Source organism: Myotis brandtii, unplaced genomic scaffold, assembly GCF_000412655.1.
Source record: "Myotis brandtii unplaced genomic scaffold, ASM41265v1 scaffold2038, whole genome shotgun sequence".
In the NCBI taxonomy this organism is placed as follows: domain Eukaryota; kingdom Metazoa; phylum Chordata; class Mammalia; order Chiroptera; family Vespertilionidae; genus Myotis; species Myotis brandtii.
In genome coordinates this window covers 32,657-41,539 of record NW_005357594.1, presented here as the reverse complement: position 1 = coordinate 41,539, position 8,883 = coordinate 32,657, and the positions used below count along the sequence as shown (strand labels likewise).

Here is an 8,883-nt window from a genome sequence, read left to right as displayed (position 1 = left end):
TTATGCACAACAGAGGAAGCCATCAACAAAATGGGAAAAAAAAACACTACTGAATGGGAGAAAAAATTTACCAATGATATATCTGATAAAGGGTTAATATCCAAACTTTATAAAGAACTTATCCAACTCAACACCAACCCAGCCCCCCCGCCAAAAAAAAAAACCCAAACACACACACACAACAATCTGATTTAAAAATGGGCAGAAGACATGAATGAACACCTCTCCAAAGAGAACATAAAAATGGCCAATAGACATATGAAGAGATCCTCAAACTCACTAATCATCTGAGAAATGCAAATTAAAACCACAATGTGATATCACCTCGCTCCTGTCAAAATGGCTACCATCAATAAATCAACAAACACTGCTGGTAAGGGTGTGGAGAAAATGGAACCCTTGTGCACTTTTGGTGAGAATGCAGATAGGTGCAGCCACTGTAGAAAACAGTGTGGAGTTCCCTTAAAATATTAAAAATGGAACTGCCTTATGACCCAGCGATTTTACCTCTTGGAATATATTCAAAGAAACCTGAAACGCTAATTCAAAAGAATATATGCACCCGTATCTTCATTGCAGTGTTATTTACGAGAGGCCCGATGCATGAAATTTGTGCAAGGGGCTCAGCCCTTGCAGCCCTGGCTGGCCCTCGCAGCCCCTCGCAGCCTCGGCTTCATTCGGAAGGTTGTCCGGATCGTAGTCCGGACATTTGTTCTGCTGTTCAGTCTAATTAGCTTATTAGTTCCTTATTATATAAGATAGCCATGATTTGGAAGCAGCCCAAGTGTCCATCGGTAGATGAGCGGATAAAAAGCTGTGGTACATTTACACAATGCAACACTATGCTGTTGTAAAAAAGAAGGAAATCTTACCCTTTGCAAGAGCATGTGTGGACCAGAAGAGCATTATGCTAAATGAAGTAAGCCAGTTAGATAAACACAAGTATTATATGATTTCACTCCTTTGTGGAATCTAGTGGACAGTATAAAACTAACAAACGAAATAGAAACAGACTCCTAGAGAGCAGACTGGCAGCTGTCAGAGGGGAGGGGAAGCTGCGGAACTGAGTACAAAAAAGGTGAAGGAAGCCCTGGCCGGTGTGACTCGGTTGGTTGGGCATCATCCTGTGCGTTGAGTTTGCTGATTCCATTCTGGGTCAGGACACATGCCCAGGTTGCTGAGTCGATTCCCAGGAGGCGGTGCAGGAGGCAGCTGATCCATGTCTTTCTCATCAATGGTTCCATCTCTCTATCCCTCTCCCTTCCTCTATCTCTAAAATCAATAACAACATATTTTAAAAAAAACAAAATTCGCCGAAACCGGTTTGGCTCAGTGGATGGAGCGTCGGCCTGCGGACTGAGAGGTCCCGGGTTCGATTCCGGTCGGGGGCATGTACCTGGATTGCGGGCACATCCCCAGTGGGAGATGTGCAGGAGACAGCTGATTGATGTTTCTCTCTCATCGATGTTTCTGACTCTCTATCTCTCTCCCTTCCTCTCTGTAAAAAAATCAATAAAATATATTTAAAAAAAAACAAAAAAAATTCATTTATCAAAAACTTTAAAAACATATTTTAATACTTAATGCATGGTAATTAAGGGAAACGTCTGAGTTTATATTTTTATACTATGCACACTAGAAATGTTAAACACTGCCTGTCCAAGAAAAGAAAGATTTTAAAGGTGTCTCAGAGACCCAGGCATTTCCTTAAGGTTTCTGAACACTCATATCATAATTCTCAAAGTGGTCCATACCCCAAGGTAATGTAAATATTTAATATTGGGGCCTCTTTCTTTTACATATAATCTTTGCCTCTTAGGGATTTTCCTAAGAGGCAAATAAAACTAAGAGGTTTTATTAATTTTATACAAACCAAATCAAATTCAGTCATGTCTTCTCATCAATTAGTCAGACATGAAAGGCAACATATACAATGATTTCAGTTCAATGAAAACCCAAAATACGTAAATCCACAGACACACAGAGAGGCTGTCAGGGGCTGAGTGGGGAGGATGAGCAATGACAGCTACCACCTGGATTGGTCTGCACTAGGGGTCCAAACACAAAAGACACAGGGAGAGGGATTGTGATGTCATGTGATGGTGGACAAAAATTGTGAATCTGCTTAATGATGTTGAAATTGACACTTTGAAGGATCACAGAGTTAAATGTTATATAATTTAAATTAACTTTATTTTAAATAGTATTTTACTAAGTTTTATTTAAAATACATTTGATTTTACTCAATAGTATAAGAAAAACAAAGTAAAATTCAAAGTATATGTAAGATAAACACAAACATTTTGAAAACTGCTATTGTTTGGGAGAAGGAGCCCTCTCTGCTGAGGCAGCTGACACATGCTGAGGCCCAGGACCTGGGACCACAGGCCTCATAGGAGCTGAGGCGAGTGGCTCACAAGCTGCAGGTGGGTCCACATCTGGGAGCTCAGTGACAGCTGTGCCTGGAGCCTGCTCTGGCTCAGGAGAGGGCACCAGAGTTGGCCTTGCCTCTTTAGGTGTTTCTTCATCTTGCTCTGGAGCTGCTTCTGTAGATCCAGGAAGAGACCATGTTACCGCCATGACTGCCTTTGTGTGCCTTCCAAGGAAGGAACTTCCCATCTCCATCACTGAAGTCCCAGCTCAAGTCCCCTCCCCAGGAAGTCCTCCAGACTGCAGGCCCTGGGCACTAACCTGAGCGGCTCTGAGCTCCTGCCTAAGCCCAGCCTCTGGGAGCTCTTCTCTGTGTGGCCCAGCCACATCCCCTGCCCCTGACACACACTACCCACTCCACATGCACAGCTCTCTTTGACTCCCTCTCTTTTTTCTAGGAGAAGCCCTCAGACTTCTGTCCTCTTGCAGAAATCCCACCATATGTGGGATCCAGGATTTTGCCAGCTTCTCCAAATCACAGCCCCCATACTTCCCTCACGGCTCTGATTCCAAGCCCAGTCACGTTTTGTGCTGGTCCAGAGGTCCACCCTCCTCTTCAAAACATGGGAAGATGCAGCGATACCTCGAGGAGGCCAGGAGGATGTCACTTCAACTGTCCTGTGGACACTAGGAAGGGAGCCTGTGCAGCCTAGTGTGGCTGAATCGCTGCCAACTAGAAGGAAGCTCTGGAGTGCAGGCTGGGAATCTGCTCTGAGCACTGGATTATGGTCAGTGCCTAGAGACCTGTCTGTACCTGGCAGGGCTTCTCATATATTTCCTGAATGAATGAGCCCAAACCAGTCCCCACCGCCCCCTTAGATAGCTGAGTGAGCCTGGGGCCCCACTGCTCTCCCCTGGGATTTCTAACCTGGCTTCACCCAGGACAGGGACCCCTAATGGAATCTCTAATCTCTTTATCAAATGAGAAAAGACCTTAGCCCAAGGCCCAGAAAAAAATCCCAAATGAGGCAGAGGCTTCATCAAGAGGAAGAGAAAATGACCGGTTAGCACAACCACAGCCTCTCCAGCAGACCTCTCCACTGTCCAGGTACCCAGAGAGCACTTTCTAGGGAGGACTCCCCCTCCACCCGAGTCCCTACAATAACCCTATGAGGCTGGGCCTAGGCTCTCCCCATGTTCAGAGAAACAAACACTCAGAGAGCTGCAGTGACCTGAAGACTCACAGCAAGCAGGTGGCTGAGTGTCCACTGTGCTGTGGAGGGGCAGGGCTCACCTGGTACATGGTTAGTCCCACCCACGTTGGTTAGTAGCAAATGTTCTGTATTAACACAGAAGGATGGGTGGGGATGAAGGTGGGGTTGATGACCAGGAAGGTGGCACCAGGTATTCGATCAGTTTGTCCAATCCTTGTACCTGGGCAGTCTGCACGGTGCAGGTCTTTTTTTTTTTCCCCTGTGAAGGTCAAGTTTATTTGGAACTGAGTGAGTGGTGCTGGGGCCATTTGACTGTTTGGCCCCTGGAGCCCAGGGCTGGGCTGAATGGCCTCCGTGTTCTGCTCAGGGGCAGCAGAATCCTGGCCTCCAGAAAGGACAGGTGGAGAAGGTGAGTACAGTTCTCGCTGGGTGTGTTAGGAGTCCTGAGTCCACACCTTCCATGATTCTCCAGCTCAGCACGGCCTGCCTGACTTCCCACCCACCAGAGAGTTCTGTTTAATAAACAGAGCAGTTGGGGGCTCCCAGTGGGCGCACCAAGTTAGTATCCAGGTTGTGAGCACATTCACACAATACGGTTTCTCTATGTTTCAATGGTCTGTCTCTGTACTAGACAAAAATGTCCCCTGCTTGGCTTCAGCAGGGACACAGGCAGGGCCAGAAGGTGGACTTGGAGTGCCCAGAAATGCGGATGGGGAAGTGCTTGATGTTCCCGGGGACTGCCAGCTGGAGGAGCCGGGGACTGCCAGCCGGAGGACCCGGGGACTGCCAGCTGGAGGAGCGTCATGTTGTGCCACTTTATGCCGTCGATGAGGACTGGCAGCACTTTCTGCTGGTGCTTGGCCCTGCAGACCATGCTCGGAGGCCCTCCGTCCACTGGCTTTAGGACTCCATATCCCTGTCCTTGGTTTCGTTGGACAAAAGCATCACCTTCTCATTCTTCGCCTTGGTGACCACCGTCATGGACCTGGAGGGCGTGGCTGCAGCCTCACCACTGCTGGGCAGCCTGCTGACCAGGAGAGACTGGAAGGTGCACTTGAGCGTGTTTTTGGTTCCAGGCAGGTCTTGGTTCTCTGAGTCTCTCTTCCTGTCTGTGGGCTGGGCTGCCATCCAGTAATCCACCCGAAGCCCCATCAGCTTGGTGCTGATATTCTGCCTTGGGGAGGTGGTAGTGTGGCCTCTTAGGTGGTGAAAACCTGTATGGCGGGGTGGATGAAAGCAGGCTGAAACCCAAGGACACTGCATGGTCTGTGTCTCCTGATGTGGCCCAAGGCAGTCCCGCTATTTCAAATTCGACCATCCCCACGAAGGGAATGAAGTGGAAGGACACTTCTTCATGGAGCGCTTCTGCTTGTAGGAGAGCATGGCTTCCTTGATGGGCAGCTGGTGGACACAGTTGGCCCCCTGGATGTACTGTGTGATTCTCAACACATGCCCAGTGTGTCCTGCACGGCCCTCCAGGCCTCCAGATTGGGGAACAGGTCCCGCCAGGCCAGGTCTTAGAAGAAGTGGTAGCGGTAACGCACAGAGCGCAGGTACCTGGTCACAGGGTGGGAACCCAGTGAGATGACCAGGAAGCACATGTTGCCCAGCCAGTCGGGCTCCTTGTGTGACAGCAGCTCCATGAAGACCCACAGCGCAGCACTGAAGTAGTGCTGTGTCCCTGCCACCTAGATCTTCACTGGCTTGAGCGATGGGAATTGTAGTGTCAGTATCTCTGTATCCATGAGAGGATGGTGCTCAGGACACTCTCATGGGCCACTGTCACTGAAGTTTCCTAGTGAGTCATACAGCAGATCCACGTCCTCCTCCACTTTGGGGATATTCTCCAAAGACTCTTCCTCCAGGTCCAGGTCTTCCTTCCACATTTGGACCTTGCGCAGCCACGCCTTAACTTCCTTGTTGGCATCTTGTTGCCTGGCCATGAGTGGCGATCTTCCTACTCCTTGGTGTTGTTTCTTGGGTTCTTCCACTTCGAAGTCCTCCTCCACCTGGTCCTGCCTGTATCCAGGATCACAGCTGGCCTGCTGTTCAGACATGATTTCATATTCTACCTCAGAGTAATGAACCCTGGACTTGGCCTGCTGGGTGCTGTCCTTGGGGTCCATGGGCTGGCTGGACAGGGAGGAGATGCTCACCTCAGCCACGTGGGCAGATGCCTCCCTGAATGGGGTGTAGAGGCTCAAAACCTGGCCATCCTCAGGGTCTCGCTGCATCACCTCAGCCACGTTGATGGTGCCCACGGCAAGGGTCTTGTACTGCAGGATGGTCTGGTTTTTCAGGAGCTGCTTCTGCTGCAGCATGATCTGCAGCTTGTTGCCTTCTCTCTTGAGGGAGTGGTGGTACTGCAGGGAGAAGGTCAGTGCCAGGTCGGTCTTCACTGGTCCCCTGGGGGGCAGCATAATCTCATCAGACCTCAGGACGCACTTACTGTCCTTCAGCCTCACAGCAAGCACTACGGAGGTGAGCTCCGTTTCCAGCGCCTGGAGAATCAGCAGTTTGGTCAAAGTGAGGCTGCATAGCCTGGGCACGCAGGTGGGCTGGAGTAGTCGACCTCCCAGGTTGCAAAGATGTTCATGGGCACCTGTGTGCTGCAGGCAGCTGGCATGCTGTCTAGGCCAGCGGGTGGTGATGAAGCTGTAGCTGCAGGCCCCATAGCGGTCTGATTTCTACCCTGTGTTGGGACAGAGGGGGCACATGCCATCAGAGGCAGCTCATAAACTGCCAGGTGGGTTGGGGGCTGCAGCTCAGACTGAACCCCCAGGCACTCAGTGATTGGTGGCAAGAGGTGGGGCAGGAGTGACCAAAGGGGCCACATACTAACCTGACGGCCTTGCAAACTCAGAGACCTAAAGTAACCACAAAGGATGGTCTGAAATTAAAACTTGCAAACTAAAAGCAGTTTATGGTGGGCAGTCACATGCTAGACCTGCATCTTCCCTGAGCAGGGTCAATCTTTACCTTAACTGAGTCTATTTTCTTTTTGCATCTAGAATGACATATCCTTGGAATGTCAACGTAATTTTCCTTTATTCAGACCCTCAAAGCACAAGCACCGCTCTGCTCTCTGCAGAGACCACACTCCCCCCATTGTTATTGAGTTCGTTGTTGACTGTTAACCACCCTGCACACACCTAAGTGACAGAAGTTCGTGTCTATCATTTTACTGTTCATCAATCTCAGAGGTTTCCTTGCTTTCCTTTCTCCTGGCTCCCTAATCTATCACCCATGGATTTCATGGGACCCACGTAGGTCTCCTGTTTGAACTTTAATGTATAAAATAAGGTGCAAAGCTGCCATTCTCCAGAGCATTATCTCCATCTGTTGAGATTTTTGTTTCCTGGAAATTGGTGACACTTTAGCTCAAATAACCTCACAAATATTCTTCACAGGTTTGAAAATTTCTCACACTGACATGAGAAAATATTCCTGGCAGGAAAAGTAGACTTGTAGGTGGGGACTGATGAAACACATTAATACCTGAGGTCATTTCTTAGCAGAGGAAGGACAGCACCTCCCTGTTTTAACAGTATCAGCCCTGGGATTTCTGACAGAACATCCCATTCTAAGATGAGAAGATAAAGGCTTTTCCTGGAGTGGGCGGGTCTGGATATGAGGACAAGTTGGGTGTTCAGGGCAGCACAGCTGACATGGCAACAGAAGGGGATCATGTCCAATGAGGAGATGGATCGCCAGCCTTGATAACAGGTCCACCCTTGGTATGTTGTGCAGCCCAGGGAGGCCCCAGTCCCTGACCTGGAGGGGCCACAGGGATGTGGTCCTCGGGGCAGCAAATGGCAAAGCAACAGACTTGGTACCTTGAGCCCCACATCCTTTTGGGGAAAGCATCCCCACTAATCACAATGATGTGTAAGAGTGGGAGAAGGTGTGTAAGGATTGTCAGGACAACATGGACACTTGAAAATGGGCATTAGAAAGGGAAAGTCTGGCTCCAGCTGGTTTGGCTAAGTGGATAGAGTGTTGGCCTGCAAACTGAAGGGTCTTAGGTTCAATGCTCAGGTTGTGGGCCCGATCCCCAGGAGGTAGAGTGCAGGAGACAGCCAATCAATGATTCCCTCTCATTGAAGTTTCTATCTCTCACCCCTCCCTTCTCCTCTCTGAAATATCTATCTATCTATCTATCTATCTATCTATCTATCTATCATCTATCTACATATCTATCTATCTATCTATCTATATTAAAAACAAAAGGAAAGTCTGTAGAAAAATGCAAAAATACTTGTGACTGAGCATAAAGCGAAATGGAGCAAAGTCGCTCCTCTGATATTCCCAAAACTTTGTGGACAGTGATTTCATCTCATCTAAAAGGGGACAGACAGTGAGAGTGGGTTGGGAGGAGGAGAGGGGAACCCAGACTCCTTTGGAAATTGGAATTTGGGAGGGACCTGGGGGGAGTAGCAGGGAACCTTCTCAAACCTGAGGGCCTCTTTGACTGCAAGGGGTCCTGGAGTCTGGGTCAACCCAGCACCTACACTCACCCTCCGGCTGTGCTGCACGCTGGAGGATGTATGGGGCACCTGTGTCTCCTACAGGGGCATGGAGGTGAGGACTCCATCTGTCAGCTCCTCTCGGTTCTCCTGTGCGGAGCTCTGTAAAGACAGTTCCCAGTCACCAGGAGGAAAGCCTCAGAGCCCTGTTTTGCTGGTTCTCTACCCCTGTGATCCTCAACTCCAGACACACACACACACTGTGATCTGCTGAGACATCCACTGCGGAGGAAAAGGACCGCCTGAGGACTAGGATGTCCATTGGCACAGGTGAGGGACCCCTCTGGAAGCCCATCTCCACCTGCCTGCCCTGTCCTGGGTGTGACCATGACAGGACTGCTAGGTTATCCAAGACCCAGCAACCTCTTTCTGTCCCGGGGGTATGTGGGCTGCACAGGGGTGGCTCACAGAGGTGGCCTGGCCAGGATTGTTCTGACCCCGGCCACCTTGTGTTACCTGAGGCCAAATTCTAGAAAGTGGACAGATACGTCCGGGACGAGGGTTGAACCAACGTCGGCACCGTCTGGAAAAGCTCTCACTGCGGAGTCTCCGGAAGCAAGAGCACCAATCACTGGGAACACAGCAAGAGAATATCTTGCACTGGCAAATGCCTCTTGGCAAGTGAGCTGCCTGGTGGGCTAGATGTGGTTGCCTCATTATGGGGGTTTCAAGTCTTATTGGATAGTGACCTCATACCTGGGATTGTCTTCCCTGAGTCCCCTCATCTCATGACAGCTATGCAAGTAGTCCTGTGGGCTGCTGTCTGCAGACCC

At 49.7% G+C, this 8,883-nt stretch overlaps 1 pseudogene; it reads right to left on the bottom strand.

Annotated features, from left to right (window-relative positions):
- Window positions 1–4,238: 4,238 nt before the first annotated feature.
- On the bottom strand, window positions 4,239–6,258 carry LOC102241326 (annotated as a pseudogene).
- Between the last annotated feature and the right edge of the window lie 2,625 nt (window positions 6,259–8,883).